A 19,446-nucleotide genomic window follows, 5' to 3' on the forward strand; every position below is an offset into this window, starting at 1 on the left:
GCAACTCATAAAAATATCCTTATAATTGTTATGGAGATGAACTGAAGGCACTAATAGAGCAGTTTGATACAAAGTTTGCCGACTTCAAAAACAAAGACTCCACATTCGCTATATTTGCTCGTCCGATGGATGCTGATGTAAATAATGTGCCAGAAAATTTACAGGTGGAACTTATTGAGCTTCAGGCGGATTTAGTGCTAAAATCAGAATTTAACAACATTGCTTTGACGGATTTTTATAAATTTTATTTGGTGGAAGAAAAAGATACAAATTTACGCGCCTTTTCAAGAAAAATCATTTGTCTTTTCGGCAGCACATATATATGTGAACAGTTTTTTTCGAGGATGAAATACAATAAATAAATCAAAAAATCGGACAAGAATAACGTACGAAAACCTCGAAAATTCTATGCGATTATCCTTAAGTAATATTAACGTCAATATTGATAGTCTCGTAGTTGAAGTACAAGGCCAATCTTCACATTAAATTGTTATGTCGTTCATTATATTATAAAATTTATGTAGAGCTTTATGCCAAAGTATTATATTATAAATAAATGAAATATGAAGTAGCAACTTGCTTTAATTCATTTAATATTAATTTATTTTATTTAATAATTTGGTGCGGCCCTTGACGCGGAGACAGAATGATAATTTGGCCCCCGAACTAGGACAGGTTGCCCATGCCTGAAGCTAATGCATGGACATATTTTAAGTTAATTGCAGAAAACTTTTTGGGCAACCACAAATCTTCCGATTACAAAGAAATCGATTTTTTATTCTCAAAGCATATCAAGACATGGGATGCAAGATGCCTCTGAAAATACACTTTCTAGACTCGCATCTAGACTTTTTCCCAGAAAATCTCGGGTCCGTAAGTGCTGAACATGGCGAGAGGTTTCATCAGCAGATTATGAGAAGGTAGGTATAAGGGGAAGTAGAGTCGTGCTATGTTAGCTGATTACTGTTGGGTTCTGAAATGGGAAACACCAAGTTCATCTTATAAACGGAAGGCGTTAGGACAGTCATTCTAGTTGACTTTCATTCTGGCACGTACGATATTGTTAATAATGTTTATATCATAAAATTGTATACACTTGTTTCTCAAAAACTATACGGAATAGGAAAAATTAAAAACATGTTTGAAATCAGGATATGAGAAATTGAGTAAGAATCACACACAGCTGGAAAGGAAACACAAAATAAGTTAAAATTTGTAGAACATGTTATCTTTAAATCAACACATACTTGTCAAAAGTATTTCTTTCCTTGTAATTTCATTGTAATTTTTAGTTATTGAAGACGTGTTTGTTCCTGTTGAGCGTAAAAAAAAACTGTCTTCAGGTTGAATTTAAAATAATCAAGAAATATATTTTAGGTTGGTTTTCAAATTTCAAATCTTACTTTCTTAACTCAGTCTATTTCTGTTTAGACACACACAAAGAGGGAATCATACATATAAGCTCCGACAGTTTCTTACTTCTCTTTGTAAACATAGATACATTCCTACCTTTAAAAGCCCAGGAAATTTCGTTATAGCAGTCTCAATCTCAATTTGCTCGTTGCTTTGAGAGAATTCAGATAACGTACTAGGCGTGATCTAGACACAAAAGACGAAACATTTTCAAGCAACCTCAAGCTTCAAATAAGTAGGGTGACGATCTTTCAACGGAGAGAGGTCAGCATTTCCCTCTCTGCAGTGTAGAGAGGGAAATGCTGACCAACTAACCTGTCGAATTCAGAGTAATTACGTAACTCTAAAGCGTTGTCTCTTCTGCATAACGCAATTTCACAAGAGAAACAAGACAAGAGACAAGACGTCAGAGTTACGTGATTATTTGGGTATTCAATACGGTGTTTGTCTCTTTCTTCACCAACAAGAATAGAAGTTTCTCCGAAGGAGGTGGGAAAAAGAGGTACGAATATCTTCTCCGTGCGACGATGGCTTCATTATAAACAGGACGTTTGATAGTGTATTTTACCTCTGGTTTTTGTCAGTTTTCGTAAGGCAAGAATTGCGGCCATCGAGCTGGTTGTTTGGTGCAATTTGCTGTTCCTAGTTTAGGGGAATAGTAAAGTGCATGCATTTTCTTTCTTTTCATTGATGCAGTTGAGTGAAAACAGAATATACAGCATACATGAGATGCTCAAATTTGATAACCAAAACACAATAAAATTGTCCAAACACAAAAAAAGGTTCTGGAGAATTCACGCAGTAGCAAAGACGGCATCCTTTCTTTAACTCAAAGCCGCTTCAACCTCACACATTCTGAGACTGGCACCTAAGATTCCTGCGCTTGTTATTTATCACGGCATACATTCTCTTTTATTCTTCTGTACTGTCAAGATTCGAATGAAGTCCGTTAGTTTCGCCAACATTTATGAGCATAAGTGATTATTTTTACAAGAAATAAGCAGTGAATGTAGTGAGCTGCAAGCACCTGAGCTGCGAGTTCATATTCAAAAACAGAAAGTTGAGAGTAACAGCAGGCATCTTACGTAACACTTAATTACACTATGGGCTTGCTCAAACGAAACTTGATTATACAGAGAGGTGTCTACGGAATTGTCAATAATATTTTAGTCTATACTGTAAAGTGACTCAAATAAACAAATCCTCTAAGGCTTTTAGTTTCCAACTCAAAAGGAATAAGCGGAATTCATTCAGCTCTATCTTTTGGGAATCAGTGGTCAGCCGATCTTCACCTTTAAGTGGCTACTGACGATTTCAAGACTCCTGGGGAAAAAAAAAAACAATTGCCACCTTTTCGTATTTCTAAACTCTTAAGGGTTTAGAAATACGAAAGCCTTACGAAATTAAGCCTTAAGGGCTTAAAGTTTTAATTTTTAGCAGAATGTAATTTAGACCGTAAATTTAATTTTGCAGAATGTAATACAGACCGTAAGATGGCAGTTTGGTGAGTAGGCCTCATGCAAACCTGCAACTTCAGCTCCAAATAATTATATAGCTTTGTTCAAAGGTGAGTCAAGTTGCTAAGAAGTTCTACTGGAGATCAAGAGTGGCGGAACCCATATGAGTAATTAATTGGCGAGTCTTCGGCTTATTTTTTATTTTATTTTATTTATTATATTTTTTTTTTTTTTTTTGGAATCGGCTTAACGTTAGTCTTTCTTCTAATGTTGTGAAGTAGATGCCGTACAAGATAAAAGCGATTGTAAAAATGATATAGAACGGATATTAATTCAAGAGCTCAATTCTTAAGTAATTGGTTTACTTAAAAATTGAGTAATACTTGTTAATATCTAAACTATTCATGATTCTTCGTGTCTTTCTGACGAAAGACCAGGAGGCAAACAGTGAGCTGTTCTCGGTATAGTGAAAAGTTGTTTGTTTCGCTCATTTAGGCAGAAGTTGGAGGAGGAGAAGAACGATGGTACCATTTGGATGCAAGAAGCGGTGAAAGCATGAAATGCATGATAAGTTAAATAACTGATATGACTCACGGAGCGTGTGTTTATACTATACTTTATCTCGAAGAAGCATATAAAATTTTTCCTGAGAAATCGTTACCTTTGTTGGTTACCGCGTTGATAACAAATCACTGGAACTTGCCACTACGTTGAAACATTCTGGCAATAAAATGATGAGTAACAAGTCATGAGTTCATTTTACCAATGCATACTCTCGATTAAGACTAAAATTTTACTAGCTTTGCGGGAGAAGTGTGCGAATAGCAAGTTTTAAACTACCTGAGCACTTATTCTCCCAATTATCCGTAGTACTCAACAGCATATGAAAGGCGCTATCTACTTAGTGAAATCCTGGCAACAGAAGTCAAGCTAACTGGCAGTAAAATAATATAGTAAATTGTCTACTTGACCTCAATACTCGTCAAGGCGATGTGAAAAGTTTGTAAAACTGGACAGGAAAGTGTGGATTAATGTACAGAAATGTAAACAAACGATACTTGGTTGTTTTGAATGCTTGGAGACGGGCCTTTAACGCAACTACTGCTAAGATATGAAAAACCCGATTTGGTAAGATGATAGGAATAAATGGATTCAAACTGAATAGAAGGGCTTTCAAAATCGCTATTTAAAATAAAGATTTCATTATTTTAATTGACAACGATTTTATGTTCAGGAATTGCATTGGAGAGATGGCTAGTAAACCTCAGATTGTTGGTAAGATTTACTTAAAATTTCTGGGTGACTAAATAAGATATTCAGAGATTATTCGCTAATTGTATGAAAGAAATATAAGGCAATAGTTTATGATATTCAAGCTACTAACATGTCGCTGGTTGCACGTATCTAGTAGAAGAAGGAGAGGACACATCAAGTTACTTCGCTGATCATATAACGTTGATAGTCGGATTATATTGCGCTTGGCTGCACCAGTCCCTGGCAGAGCACATAACAGAACGTGATGAAACAAAAAAGAACTAATACGAGAAATTTATTTCCAGGTATGGGGGGAAAACATATGAAATTACCTTAAGAAAAGAGCTGTGGACAGTGACTGTTGAAATAGTTTTTAAGAGAATTAGATAAATGTAATGCATAGGAGGTAGCTTACCTTGAATAATATCAAAGGATATGTGGTTGATTATAATTGGAAATTTGATATTTTTTTTATTAATGACAAATTGAGTAGCGTAAATACTGAGTGTTCATACTGGTAATTAGCATATTGGTTGTCTTGGTATCGTATTATTATTAATGATATGGTGAATGCTGACAAATCGATATTAATATACTGAGGGTTAATAATAAATCATCATTGAATATGTTACCGTTAGTTACTATAAACGATGGTAAGTGGATAATTAATATACAGCTAGCACTATTGGTATTGTTATTAGCTTTCAGTAAATTAGTAAATTATTACTAATTGCACTGTAAGTATTTAATATTATTTAATATCAGTCTAGTGATTGAAAAGAGAATCAGCGTTGTTGGACATTTTTGTCTTTTTTTTGTATATATATAAGCAATTTAGTAAACAAGGAGAAAATTTTAAAATTAGACTACACAATTATAAACTTCGCAGAGTAATTTGATCACTAACGATTCATATACTATTCTTATTAAACTTCAGCTGCAACACTGAGATCAAACCTTAAATTTATGTGGCTTGAAACCGTCCCAGAAGAAAGAAATTCAAATAAAAATTCCTAGAAAAAAAAAGATTAGTCTATTTCCGTATCGTCAGGTTAGTGCTAGGGATAAAATTAAACAAAACTCGAAGTTCGTGTATAGTTATTTTTAAAGAAACTGTTATCCATTTCATAAGGGGAATTAACCAATCATTCTAAGGGAGGATTATTGATTCTAGATGCTGTTTAATAATACGAGATCAGTAACTAATTTTTTTTTTTCTTCTCCGACTATTTTATGTCGAAGTCTTTTATATGTCGAAGTTCGTGTATAGTTATTTTTAAAGAAACTGTTATCCATTTCATAAGGGAATTAACCAATCATTCTAAGGGAGGATTATTGATTCTAGATGCTGTTTAATAATACGAGATCAGTAACTAATTTTTTTTTTCTTCTCCGACTATTTTATGATTTAATAAATTTTAAATCAAGTATGATTTATCATAAATCAAATATTCATAAAAAGGTCTAGTTCGGAAGGCATAACTGCGATTATTAATAAGGAATACGACGAACTGTATGCCGAGCTTTCAGTAATACTGGTGAACCGTGATTCAAATGATTGCCTCACAATCCACTAAAGCAGAATAGCAATGTATTAAACTATTTTCTATTCAGTTGTTCACCTCTCTCTTTATTTCACTTTATCTTAGATTTTTCCTCATTATTATTTCCTAGTTTACATATATTTGAATAATTTAATAATCTCACGGTTTCTTTCTATTTGCTTTATTTACAGAATGCCTTTATTTTTCTTTTTTTCGTTATGTTATTACATAGAGTGAAGCACGGTATCAACATGTCATCGATCTTACAATATGGATTTCGTTGGCTCATATTATTTTATTTTCACCTCACACATTCGGAACACATTTCGAGAAACTGTCTGAAATAACTACAGCATATAGCACGAAACAAGTTTAGGATCAAAAAGCACTCTATTTTAAAATTTACAAGCGTGTTTTGAAATGAATCCAACACACTGAAGTTGCAGAATCTATACTATAATGGTGCCACGCGTAACAAAAAAAGTGAGAAGGAAATATCAACCTTTTTTTTTTGTTGTTGTTGTTGTTGTTGAAAAGTTGGCGGTTGTAGAGCTTGGAGAGCGTTCGGCGAAAAAGACTATTTCCGCTTTTAAAGAGTCTACTCTCTGAAAGAAGTAGACGCACTGTGAATAGTGGATGAATGTTGACTAGTAGTTGCTCCTGTTTTTATAGGCCTAGAGGAAAGAAAGTAAAGCAATGCTGGAAGTTAGTTCAGTAGACCAGTCCTCATAAAAATGTCTACCGAAAATATAAAGGATAGAAACAGAATATTCGTCTTTGAATCTGTACAGAGTAAGCAGCTGTAGAAGTGAAAAGCAGTGTATTAAACAGAAAAGAATAGAAATCTTTTTTTTTTTTTTTTTTGTAGCTAAAGATTGGATGGAATGTGTTTCCGCCAGGAAAGGCAAGAAGTGTAAAACAACCCAAGAAAAGATATATGATCTTGTCTGAGGATCAGGTATTAGCAATGCAGAGGAAAGAGATGCGAGGTCGTTCTTTTTTTCCAGAAAATAAGGCAAGATTATTTTGTTAACGATGTTTGATAGATTTGTTTTCATTTTAATAAAAAGAAAATATAGAGATATCAATGTTTAAAGAATAGGTTATGGAAGATCTCAAATATTGGAACGTTTGACTACCGAAAGTATTTTATTTTTCTTCAAATGAAGGGGAGGAATGTGGTATCTTGTCATAAATAAAGTCACAGATAAGAGGCTTCAGGTCAGTGACAAAAGTCATTTATATAATAAGGGGATGGGCAAAAGTAGGAGTCCCTGCCACTCCGACATCATTATAAAAGTCAAACTATACTTTATGCTTTTGCTTTATTATTTAATGATAAGAAATTCGCTTTTTATTATTTGTTAGTCATGATTCTTCTAGAGCTGTGGTCGCCAAAGTGGTCGATATCAACCCCCAGGGGTCGATATAACATTGTTAGGGTCGATTCAGGCTCAGGGGTCGATAGAAAAATATAAGACATCAATCTACGGGTAATATTTAATTCGGTTAACTTGGATTACCTCCATCCTGAATGACAACGCAATTAAGAGTAAATCGTGGGAACATTGACATGAATAGGACCTGTAAGATGGAGCAAGGTCATGAAAATAGTTACGGAAGCCAATCAAGTAGGCAAAAATGACGTATTTATCCAATAAACAGATGTTCGTGGTTTCCGCCGGGCAACGAAGCACACCCTTCACATTGACAACTTTAGTAAATTGTATACTAAGTTAATTAAAAAAAGTCTTATTTTGACATATATAAGGAAGATTGTATTATTGTTATTTTGTTATCTAAATTAAATTTTATATTTTATATATTATTTATCCCTCCTATCAAATATGTAATGTTAAGAAGGACATCAAAAACAAAAATGCATCCCTTTGACGTTAAGCCAATATAATAATATATACTATATTATACATACAATAAACACTGTAACTATAAAATAAACAATCTAAAAATGCACATAAGCGTCTTTTTTGCTTGTCCTATTATAATTACGTAATAGTAAAATAGAAGGGGTCGATAAAAAGTCAAGAAACTCTTGAAGGGGTCGACGGTCAAAGAACTTTGGCAACCCCTGTTCTAGAGAGTCTGAATGATAATAAGAAAGCACTATCAAGTAAGGGGTAACACTGAAGTTAAATAGCGGTTCTTATTTATATTTAGGAATACTTTAGGACAAATTTACATACTTTCTCTCCCTCCAGTCTCTGATTCTCACCTAATTATAATTTATAAAAGAAACTTCTGTTCTATTTTATTCAACAGATGAGGAAAATAACTTTTGGCATCGCTTTTGGAAGATCAATTTAGCAGCAGATAGTGAAAACATAAACATGCGAGTGCAATAGTCTTTTTTTACTGAAAAGTAAATAACAATGTCACTAATGGGGTCATTTTGTGGAAGATACAATTCTGGATCTCGTTCTTTCAGCAACTTTCGGTGGGTAATATACAGCCAGAGTTAGTTGGCATATCGTTCCTCAGCATACCCGGACATTATTATTATTTGGAATTTTATTCTTCTTTTTTAATATTCTGTTTTCATTTTTTTGTAGAAAGGCAAACATGATCGAGGGAAGTCGCCTCTCATTTTAATCGAGTACTATCAAAGCAAAAATAAAAGACAAGTGAGCGAACAACTCTAAGGAAGAAAGACATTCATCATGCATACCAAACGACAGCTAACTACACCACGCAGAAATCTGTTTCTTGCTCACCACAAATGTTCACCATACACGCTAACAACCCGAAAGTGTGAATCTGATCTCTGTTTGTGCGACTCTCATATACTATAGTTCTTTATTCGGATTTTAAATGTGCATGTAGAGATTTAGTGTCCGCGAGGTTAGCCTAGTGGCTGTGCGCTTCGCAACCATATGCCTGGGGAAGGAATGTCCTAGGTTCGATTTCCGTCGACGACGTAAGGAACTTAAGGATCTTCTTCAGCCATAGCCAAGTTAGCCGGTCTTGGGCGTGGACAGCAGGGTTTTTCCCGCCAGTTTAGCTGTCGTTTTTTTCATCCCGCAAGCAGGCAAACTAGCCCAGTGAACACACAGGGATACAGCCAGGAATACTTACAGGCATAGGAGGTGACCATCCTATCCTTGTACTTCGGTTACGAAGTGCGAGGATAGGATGGTCAAAGCGATTGGGATAGATAGATGTAGAGATCTAGTGCACTCGTCCATTTGCAGCGACAGTTGCTATCATTAGATACTCCTTGTAAGCTGTAATCCTTTCTATCTTACTTCAGCAACGGTTTTTGTTATAAATTTGAAATTCATAGACATTTTTTTTCAATGCTTCCGCTTTTCCATTCCAGGTGTCAGAAGCATCCATGTGAAATTGCAAGTCATTCTAACAAGTTGTTTTGTTTTATACAGCTGTCTGAAGCAAAAGTGATGTCTTTATCCATTGAAATTGATAAAACTGAGTACCGTGCGGTTATAAAATTCTTTGTAAAAGAAGGTTTATCGAATGCCAAGAGAAATTCATTCGAAGTTCATAAAAGTTTATGGGCACTCTTCTTCTTCGTTTTCGACAATTAAGAAATCGGCTGCCGAGTTTTAACCTGGCCGTACCAGCCTTGAAGATGATCCACGTGAAGGACGTCCAAAAAGTGTAACAACACCAAAAATCATTGATCAAGTGCACGATATGGTATTGGATGACCGTCGAGTCAAAGTGCAGGAAATTGATGAGACTATAGGCATTTCAAAACAACGTGTAGGATATATTTTGCATGAAGAATTGCAAATGAAAAAGCTTTGCGCAAGATGGGTGCCGCGCTTGCTCACAGCAGGTCAAAAACGCACTCACATGAAAATCTCTGAGCAGTGCTTGGAGCGTTTTAACAAGAATAAAACTGATTTGCGCGTCGATTTATTACTATGGGTGAGACTTGGATTCGCCATTACACACCAGACTCCAAACAGCAGTCAAAACAGTGGACAGAAGCCGGTTGTTCAGAGCAAAAGAAGACAAAGTCGGTTCCATCAGCAGGAAAGGTCGTTGCATTGGTGTTTTGGTATGCTAAAGGCATTTTGTTTGTTAATTATCTTGAAAAGGGTAAAACAATAACCGAGGAATATTATTCCGATCTTTTAACCAGACTAGACAAAAAATCGTGAGAAAAGACCCTGTTTGCAGAAGAAAAAAACATCTTTCATCAGGACAATGCACGTGCCCACAAAGATGTTTTGGCAATGGGAAAATTAAGGGTTCTGCACTATGAATTGTTGGAACATCCATCCTATTTCCCAGAAAGATATTCAAAGAAAAACGCTGGTCAGCGTTTTTCTTCGAATCAAGAGGTGATTGCAGCTGTAGAGGGGTATTTTGCAGATGTTACTGAGAACCACTACAGGGACGGGATAATGGTGCTGGAGCATTCGCTGGAATAAATGTATTAGCCTTAAGGAGATTATGTTGAAAACTAAAAATAATTTTAATTTATAAATTCGTTTTTTCATTGTTAGGCTGAGAACTTTTCAGACCACCCTCTCATATATATATATATATATATATATATATATAGATATATATATATATATATATATATATATATAGATAGATAGATATATATATATATATCTCCCTGGAATGGAAAAGCGGAAGCATTGAAAATGCCCTATGAATATATATCCCTGAATGAGACCAATAAGTTTACTTCTACTGACGATTTTTAGATCCATAGTTATCGGTGACGACAGTACGGTAGAATGTTCGAGAGGCCCAGCCATTTTGTGTTCCTAGTTAGGAACACTGTCGGAAATGACAAGAATTTTAAGGTGAATTTTTTCTAAGTTGCAGAGTTAAAAAGTACTTTCTGGGCGACTGTGTATGTGTGTGGGTGGGTGTGTTCCACTTCAGAGTAACGGTCTAACATTAAACTGTAAGTCGAATAGATAATTACATTGATGGATTCAACAAATTTCAGTTTTCATTTTTACTTGTTTGTTCCTTTTAATTATGAAACCAATGACCTACGATTATTGGTTTCGCAAAGTTTATGTATAGCGGTGCTTACATGTATTTACGGCATGTGTTATTCTGATACAACGTTCCAAGTATCTGCCTCTTTATTATCCTCAGTTTGCGTAGGTGATAACATGGTAATTATATAATAAAATCGTTCGCATCAATTATATCAAATATGAAATGTTTTTGATATTTTACTGCAAGGAAATCTTTAGTAAAATAAAAATATAAATATATATTATCGGTATGGTTGCTAAGTTCCCTTTTTATGTTAAGCATTTTTATATCTCTAAACGGGAGAATAAAAGTGTTAGGTACATTGTACGTGTATATGATTATGCGCACACCGTAGGTTGGGTGGATAGCGCGTGTCTGCTCTATAACCATGAGCTCCAATCACCCCCCCCCCTCCTCAAACACACACAGATATGGGCATTTTGCGAATGAATCAAGAGGTGATTGCATCTCTTATCATCGGTAAGATATCTTGAAGTAAGGTGACTTCATCACCGGTATGACACCACCGTCTCATACCGGTGGTAATTTAGTTCAATCAAAAAAAAGCGGGAAAAATTTTTGTCAGCAAGAAGCTTTTTGCCAAGCAATACCTTTCTCTTTTCTTTTGCCATTAGTTCTCTAGTCCCGAATGATTGAGAGATACTCTCATAGAACCTATGTATGATAATAATTTCCTATATGAGTCACACGAAAGACCGATGACGTATTAAATCAACTAGATAATGTACTGTCACAATATCTAATCGCTTTTTGCCTAAAGCCTCATATTTAATGTCATGTGAACGTGTGACTATCGATTACAACCAATCAGATATTATGGTGAAACAGTCTTTTCCATTCAAGCTGACAACATTGAATTTTAAATTCCGAGTGAGCACATCAGCGTATTCCTATCGGATATTTACTATCTGATATTTATAAGTATTTAATTCAATAAGTAGATTATTTGGGAAAGGGATGATACGTTCCTGATCGTTGACACGTTCAAAATTGTGACATCATTTCTTTAGGTTGAATGTTTACATGTCATCAAGTGTACTCAAGTATTTCTTCATCACATGGCTGCAGTATATTGACATCACAGACTTTGGATTTCAAAATATTCATTAACAGACACATTTCAACATCGGAAAGCAACAGCTGAAAGACATTTTTTAATTAAAAGGAATTAAAATGAATAAATCCTCACTAAGATATTCAGACAGTAATTGTCACTTTAAGCATAATTACATTCGAATACTTGTTAAAAACGATTTCTCAAGAATTATCAAAAATGAACTACACAACTTGAATTTCCGAGTTAAAAATAACTCAGAAATTCAAGAATATTTCGTTATTAATACACTTTTCAGCATGTTGAAAGAAGTATTCCTCTATTTTTGTGGGTTCATGTTCTCGATATCTGAGGTTGGGGTAAAATACTTGTGAAAAGCGAAGACGCACAAAATCGCCAATTTTGTTTTCTCTCTCTCTCTCTCCCGGTTTAAATATATTTCTGATGTAAGTTGGACTCGAATGTAATACACTTGAAGGTAGTAATGGTACTTAGTATTAATAATAGTAGTAGAGATGTTTCATTCATTCATTTCGTATGGTGATTCAACGGCCGTGAGCCCCTTTTACGGGGAGGTACGGCACCACCTCAATCCCCCCTATTTTTATCCGGCCGCATAGCTGACAATTCAGACCTATGGCTGGAGGGATTGTCTTAAAGTATTCCTGACTGTATCAGCGCGTGTTCAAGGGGCCGGTTTGCAGTAGAGATGTGATAACGTTACTACTACTACTACTTCAGTAATAGTATCACTGTGTTAGTACATCTGCTCTACTTCGTCCTTGATGATAAAAGCACCAGACTACTGTTGCCATGGGAACATTACGTCATACCATCTCATTCAAACGAATCTGTATTAAATTCACATAGAGAGAACTATAATTTGGGTTTATGCATAAAATTAACTTTTTTTAAACCGTTTGTAAAAAGTATTATTATTGTGAAGGGGAAATATCTTTTTAGCTAACGCTTTTAGTTTATTTCATTCAATTATTTTTTTTTTTATGAAATTATCTTTTCGCACTGGTAATTTCGAAAGCTGCGGTAACAAGCAAGTTCCGTATTATTCTACAGATTACAAGGCGTTTGAAAAAGTAAGTTTCATTGTATTCAGTTATAGTTTATGTTATAGTACAGACAAGGGACTACATTACCAATATCATTAGTGTGGAACCTTGCAGAATGAAAATGAAATATAGCACGCTGCATTTCAGTATAGCATAGACTTAAAAAAAAAAACAAAAAAACAATTGCATTATAAAAAACATGCAAAGAACGATCTGATGCTTTTTCACGAATCTGGGGTCTTTTGTAAGCAAAATTTATAAAACGACGTCTGAAATTCCTCATCTGTCTATATCTAACGAGGACAGATACACTGTGAAGTTCTTAAGCCAGCTAAAAAAATTCACGGAATAATTCCATTTGTTAATACAATCATCCAGAGTTTAGGAGCTCACAGCAAGTGAGGCCAGCATACTAAACTATACGAGGTACGATTGAGTCACATTACAAGCTATCGACAATGATAGCTTGAAAAATATATACAGATATAATACATCAAAGTATCTCTTACAGCTGAGGAGTAACTGAAAGTACCCTCCCCCCCTCTATCACAGATAGCGTTACTAAAAAAGAACCAGTTGAGAGATTATCCCATGACATATAGTAATATAGTAAAAGTGATTAACAGAATAAATATTGAAACTTAACAGATAAAAATAAGAAATGAAAAATTGTTCACATATTAAGGATATCGTGCATTGAAATCTACGTTGAGAAAAGATCTGCAGGATAGTTTACTAAAAGCTTTCATAGAGTTAACAATTTATACAGACCTATCTTAGTTTGTTTTTGAAACGTAAGAAAGAAAAATTCCTAATTTTCGTCAACACAGAATGTTAAAATTTTTAATATATTTTACTTGAGTAGAGAAGAAAAAATGATTGATATAATACACTTGCAACATAATACAAAATTACGTTTTAAATCTTATTGAAGTAATAGTAATTTTTCATTACAGGAGTGCCAACTTCCGGGACAAAATTAACAACAATTACAAGTGATAAATATCTATTCACGAAACATAAGCCTACCTGAAATAATGAAATGAATAATATGAACTCTTAGCTTTTTTTTTTTTTTTTTTTTTTTTTTTTTGAAACTTGAAACTCTTGAAAGAGTTTAAAAGAAACTCTGTTACTGAAATTGAAACTCTGTTACGGAAATTCGTAAAGACTTTTCACAATATGCTATAATATAGTTTTGAATTTTTTTTCTTTCATTGTTTATCATTTTTACCTCGACATAATTTGCAAGCTCGCACGTGTATAATTTTCTAGCATCAGCAAAAATCTGCTTTGCCAATTTTCCTATTTTGAGAAATCTCCTGTCCAATATAGAAAAAAAAAGTTATTTTTAGCAACTCACTCATATTGTAAAAAAACAGCCTTTGTATTTTCTCTATAAATTGATTATAGCTTTTTGACTGTTTCGAAGTTGACTCCACCTGCTATTATTTACTGACAGTCAAACAAGCTCCTATTATTATTTACTGTTTTAAAAAACCAAGTGATTCGCGGGTATCACGCTGACGTAAACCGTTATATAAATAGGTTATGTCATTACTCTTGGCAGCCGAATAAAAACAGTAGACAAACCGGGGCCGGTCAGAAGTTGAGCACTACTGTAACATACTAGTAACTATAGCTGTTTTATAATAAGCTAAGGTTTTGTTATAGAACAATAGTTAGATATTCAGTTGTCTAGTTTTTACGTCACCACTTACTTGAGAATAGTAGTTGGATTATTTCACGTTCAGGAACCTAAGAATTTCTCTGTAACTTCAACCTCCTTACTACAACGTGAACACAACAAACCACACATTTATTAAAAAATCAGTTACAGGTTTACCTCGACAGGAAAATGCATCCACCTATCAGGACCGGGGAGGGGGGTGGATAAGGCAAAAACAATACAATTTCCTCACTGTTTTACCTAAGTTGATATCTAAGGAAACTGTAACTGAACGAGCGCATGACTCTATATTTTTTTTATCCGCGTTTGTTTAGCTATTATCATTTCTCTCTCAGTCGCTGACTTTTACATAATCATACTAAGTGGTGACTTCCGTCGCAAGAAATAATCTCATACATCTTATCAGCAAAAACCTTTTATCTTATTAAGTGCAAGAATTATCACACACTAAAGCTGTACTTGCACAAGATCTGTGTAACAAAAGGCTTAAATAAAGAAAGACCGAAAATGTAGCGTTACAAAAAAATTCCAGCTGTCCAGAGTACTAGCGTGGTTATTTTTATCTTATATTATCATTGTTTTGTATAATATCTAAACTAAAATTGGTAATGCTACAATATATAAGAAAAATTAGTCGAAAAGCTATTTAACATTGTATTCATTATTAAAGGTGTTCGTTGTGTAACTAGTAATAACTATCATAAAGTCAGAAGAGAGATCATTATAGGTTCGATTCTAGTCGCTGACCGGACAACTCTATCCAGGCTTTTTTTTTTTTTTTTCAAACGGCTGGAGAGTTAGCCTATCTTTGGCGCAGACAAGTAGTATTTTCCCCTTCCTCTGAAAATCGACCGCAGAACTTACGCTGTTTAACACAATAATGTCTGTTAGGATTAGGAACACAAGATGGCCACAGTTGTATTCTAGTCACTTTTAAGTCTACAAACTGTCAGTAAACTTACAAAATGATCTCAGTTATCAGTGTTGACCAATGGTTTAGAGCGGGTGCCTATCCATTTCCAAAAGTTGGGGAATAAAAGTGTTTGGCGTACCCCCTTTGGGAAAGAAAAGGCGTTAGAGGATTTATTTATTTTAATTTTATTATTAAATTAATTCGTTATTCTATATCGTAAAAATTAAGCATTTTGCGTTATTAAATAGAGCTATGTTCGACAATGACAAGGCTACGTTAATTAAATAATTAACTTAAATCGTTTAAAACCGATGATTATGGTTCCGGTTTTCATTCAGCGCCGATCCGCGGCAAATATTTACCAATTCGTAAATATTTTCTTCTTAAACAGTAAACTTAAGCAAGTAAAGAAATAAACAGAGAATGATAAAAATGTGACAAATATTTCCTAATGTCTACAGCACAATGTCATACATTGTGCTGTAGGCATTTTCTTTTGACTAATTCATCTAACTAAAATGTCTGATTTAAACCAAAATTTAAAAAGAATATTCGATAAAGATTAATAAAAATCCTAAAAACCATATTTCATTAAATACCATCAAACCAGAGTTAAATTACGGCAAAGGAGGAGGGGATCTTTCAGCAACCAGTCTTGAACTAAGATTGAAAATACTATTACGCTAGGAGGCTGACGGCCCATAATACACTCAGCAGGCTAACTGTCTACATGTATAATACTTTTAAAGAGTTCAGAGTAAAAGTTTCGATTGTCGATATTTCCATGGTTATGGGAATATAGCCTTCGCCATTGGAGTTGCATTGGCTTGTTCGCTTGCTACTACTTAAAAGACACGGACTATGTGCCCAGGATTGCGTATATTTGCCTTTTATTAGCGCATTGATTAGGTTTTACAATTATAAGGGAGCGAAAATTAAAAATATGACAAACGTAATTGAAAACCAAAAAAAAAAAAAAAGAAATGTAAAAGAAATGGTAGTGCCTGCCAGCACTACCATTTCTTTGTAGGAATTTGATAGTACTGAGTTAAGAAGGAGTGCGATGATAGCAAATGATTTCACGCGCAGGCTATGTAGAAGATATGGATGTGAGTTTTTAGACGTGTGGGGTGTGTTTGATGACAGAAAAGAGCTGTATAAGAATGATGGCCTGCACTTGAATTCATTTGTCATCAGAAGCCTGGAGAAATTACTTCTTGGTATGAGACTTAATGCAGAGAGTCAGGGAAACTAGAACATCAAGGGAGGAATAGGAAAAATGTGTGTGAAAGTTCAGCTATGTTATACAAACGTGATAAAGATATAAATGACTTTGAACATGGTTATGTATGTGGCAAAGAAGTGGAAAATATGCTTTGGGTTCGGACCTTTTAAGTATATCTGGGGAGGGAAAAGAGAAAATTTTAGAATAAGACCAAATACATTGCATATCTAATTATAAGAATAGGCTAGGTCATAATTTATTATGTCTATACACAAATGCCAGGAGAATTAGAAACAAAGGGGTTGAGTTTGTTGCGTTATTGAATACGATGTGGCCTAAGATTGTTGGCATTAGTGAAACCGCTATCAGAATCAGATATGGCAAGTAGGATCGATGTGTAATGGATATACTATTTTTAGGAATGGCAGAAGAGATAGGAGAGGAGGAGGAGTGCTACTAATGATATCAGATGACTCTGGTTAGAGTAGAAATACAAGAAAACAATGAAGGTAGCAATGTCCCATGTAGCGATGAGTTTAAGTCTATTTGGTGTGAAGTGGAGGGTAACAGAATGAAATTTACGTTGGGATGTTGCTACAGACCTGGCAGCTCAGTTGTAGGGGACAAAGAAATGCATCGCTAATTTAGCCTTATGGGTACCGAGCGAATGATCATTATGGGTGACTTTAATTTTCCAAACATTGATTGGGTAGAAGAGAAATCTCATGATCAGAAAGAACAAGAATTTATTGAATTGTTGCGGGATAACTTTTTCAAGCAGCATGTGAAAGAAGGAACTCGAGGTCAAAGAGTGTTGGATTTGCTCATAGCGTCAGAAGGGATCTCTGTCAAGAATATAGCTATTTTACCATTAATTGGTGACAGTGATCATGCTGTTCTTTCTTGGGAAGTATCTACCTGTATTGAAACTCGGATTAAATCAGGCTACATGCTGAATTACAAAGCTGGAAATTATGATCAACTTAGAAGAATATTATCTTTGGTCCCATGGTATCAGTTACTGAATGGAAAAAAAATGTCAGCAATGCATGGGAACTTTGAAAACGTGCTTGAATAAGGCGGTATCTGAATGTATCCATAGTGTTCGAAGAGTAAATAGGTTGGGTGTGAAATGAATGTGCAGCCTTATTAAGCTAGAAATTCACAAGAAGAAGATGATGTGGAAAGAGTATCGTGAGAATAAGAGTGAGAGGAGTTATGAAATATATGAAACTCAGGCCAGAAAAGTAACGAGTATTGTGAGAAAAGCAAAAACGGAGAATGAAAAGAAATTGTCCATGCAAGCTAAAGGCAATCCAAAAGAATTTTATCGTTATGCCATAAGCAAAAGAAAGAATGAATGTGGAAGAATAACTTTATTGAATGCAGATGGTACACGAGCGTCGGAAGCTAAGGAGATTGTTCAGTTAATGAGTGCTCACTTTGCTAAGATATATCATCCAGGTGTATGTAGCATAGTGCACAGTGCTACTGCTACGTTGGATGAAGAGTTAGAGGTTCATGAAAATGAGGTTGAAGAGCATTGTTGCATAACCTGGATAAGAATTTGTCAATAGGGAGAGATGGAATGTTCAGCTGAATTGGCTAGGCCTTTCACACATTTGTATAACTTAAGTCTCAGCTCAGGAATGATACCACAGGAATGGAAGGAATGTAGTTCCATTGCACAAGGGTGGTGCAAAAACTGATGTGTCTAACTACCGACCGATTAGTATTTCTGGTATGGCAGTGAAGATTTTAGAGAAGTTAGTAAGAACTACTCGCATACAGAAATGAGTAGACAATCATTCTATACTCTGCAGGGAATAGCATGGATTTACTAAAGAAAGGTCATCTTTTAGCAATTTACTCATATTTTATAACAATGTTACGAGTTGGATAAAGGAAATGGATACACTATGATAATGTTGGATTTTTCTAAGGCATTTGATAGGATACCATACAATAGGCTGTTGCGTAAACTGGAGAATATGGGATTGGAACATGATCTATTGACTTGGATCAGGGGATGGTTAACAGACAGATATCAAAAAGTGGTATACAGTGGGTGTGAATCTATCAGATTTAAGTTAACCAGTGGTGTACCTCAAGGTTCAGGCCTTGGGCCAATATTGTTCAATCTATACATTAATGACTTCAAGCAGGGCTTATCATCAGATTTGCAATTGTTTGCTGATGATGCGAAGATAGGTAGGGCAATCAGGGATGCTACTGATATTCAGCAATTACAAAATGATTTGAATAGACTGGAAATCTGGGCAAACGAAAATGGCTCCCAGTTTAATGTTAGTAAGTGTAAAGTTATGCACTTTGGCGTGATTAGAGATCCAGCGGCATATTATATTAGCGGGGTTATGCTACAAGAAACTGAAGAGGCAAGGGATCTTGGTGTATTGGTGGATAAGAATTTAAAGTTCAAAGGTCACATAGCAAAAGTTGCAAATACACCTCAGAGGATAATTTCTATGCTGAAGCGAACCCTGCCATGTAAGGATAAGGAAGTAATTTTGCCTCTTTATAAGGCTTTGATAAGACTACACTTGGATTACTGTGCGCAGATTTGGTCTCCCAGGTTTCAAGGGGATAAAGAAGCTGTGGAAAGGGTGCAAAGAAGAGTTACAAAGATTATATCCGGGATTTAGATTTAGATTATGAGATTTAGATTATGAGAACAGATTGGGAGTATGCGGATTACAGACTCTGGTTGATAGGAGAAAGTGGGGTGATATGATAGAGGTCTATAAACTTTTGAATAGGTGTTATAGCATTTCAAATGATAAAATTTTTCGTTATAT

The 19,446-nt window shown here is 34.8% G+C and overlaps 1 protein-coding gene across 1 annotated transcript in view; it reads right to left on the reverse strand.

The window, feature by feature from the left end:
• The window catches only part of LOC150104660 (sulfotransferase 1B1-like), a 208,008-nt gene extending 193,272 nt beyond the window's left edge, over positions 1–14,736 (reverse strand). The window contains exon 1 of the mRNA XM_090395859.1: positions 14,524–14,736. The gene's annotated coding sequence lies outside the window, so the exon portion shown is untranslated. The remainder of the gene's footprint in view (positions 1–14,523) is intronic.
• Between the last annotated feature and the right edge of the window lie 4,710 nt (positions 14,737–19,446).

This window comes from Typopeltis vanoorti, chromosome 7, assembly GCF_054136105.1.
Source record: "Typopeltis vanoorti isolate ZY-2024b chromosome 7, IOZ_Tvanoo_1.0, whole genome shotgun sequence".
NCBI lineage: Eukaryota > Metazoa > Arthropoda > Arachnida > Uropygi > Thelyphonidae > Typopeltis > Typopeltis vanoorti.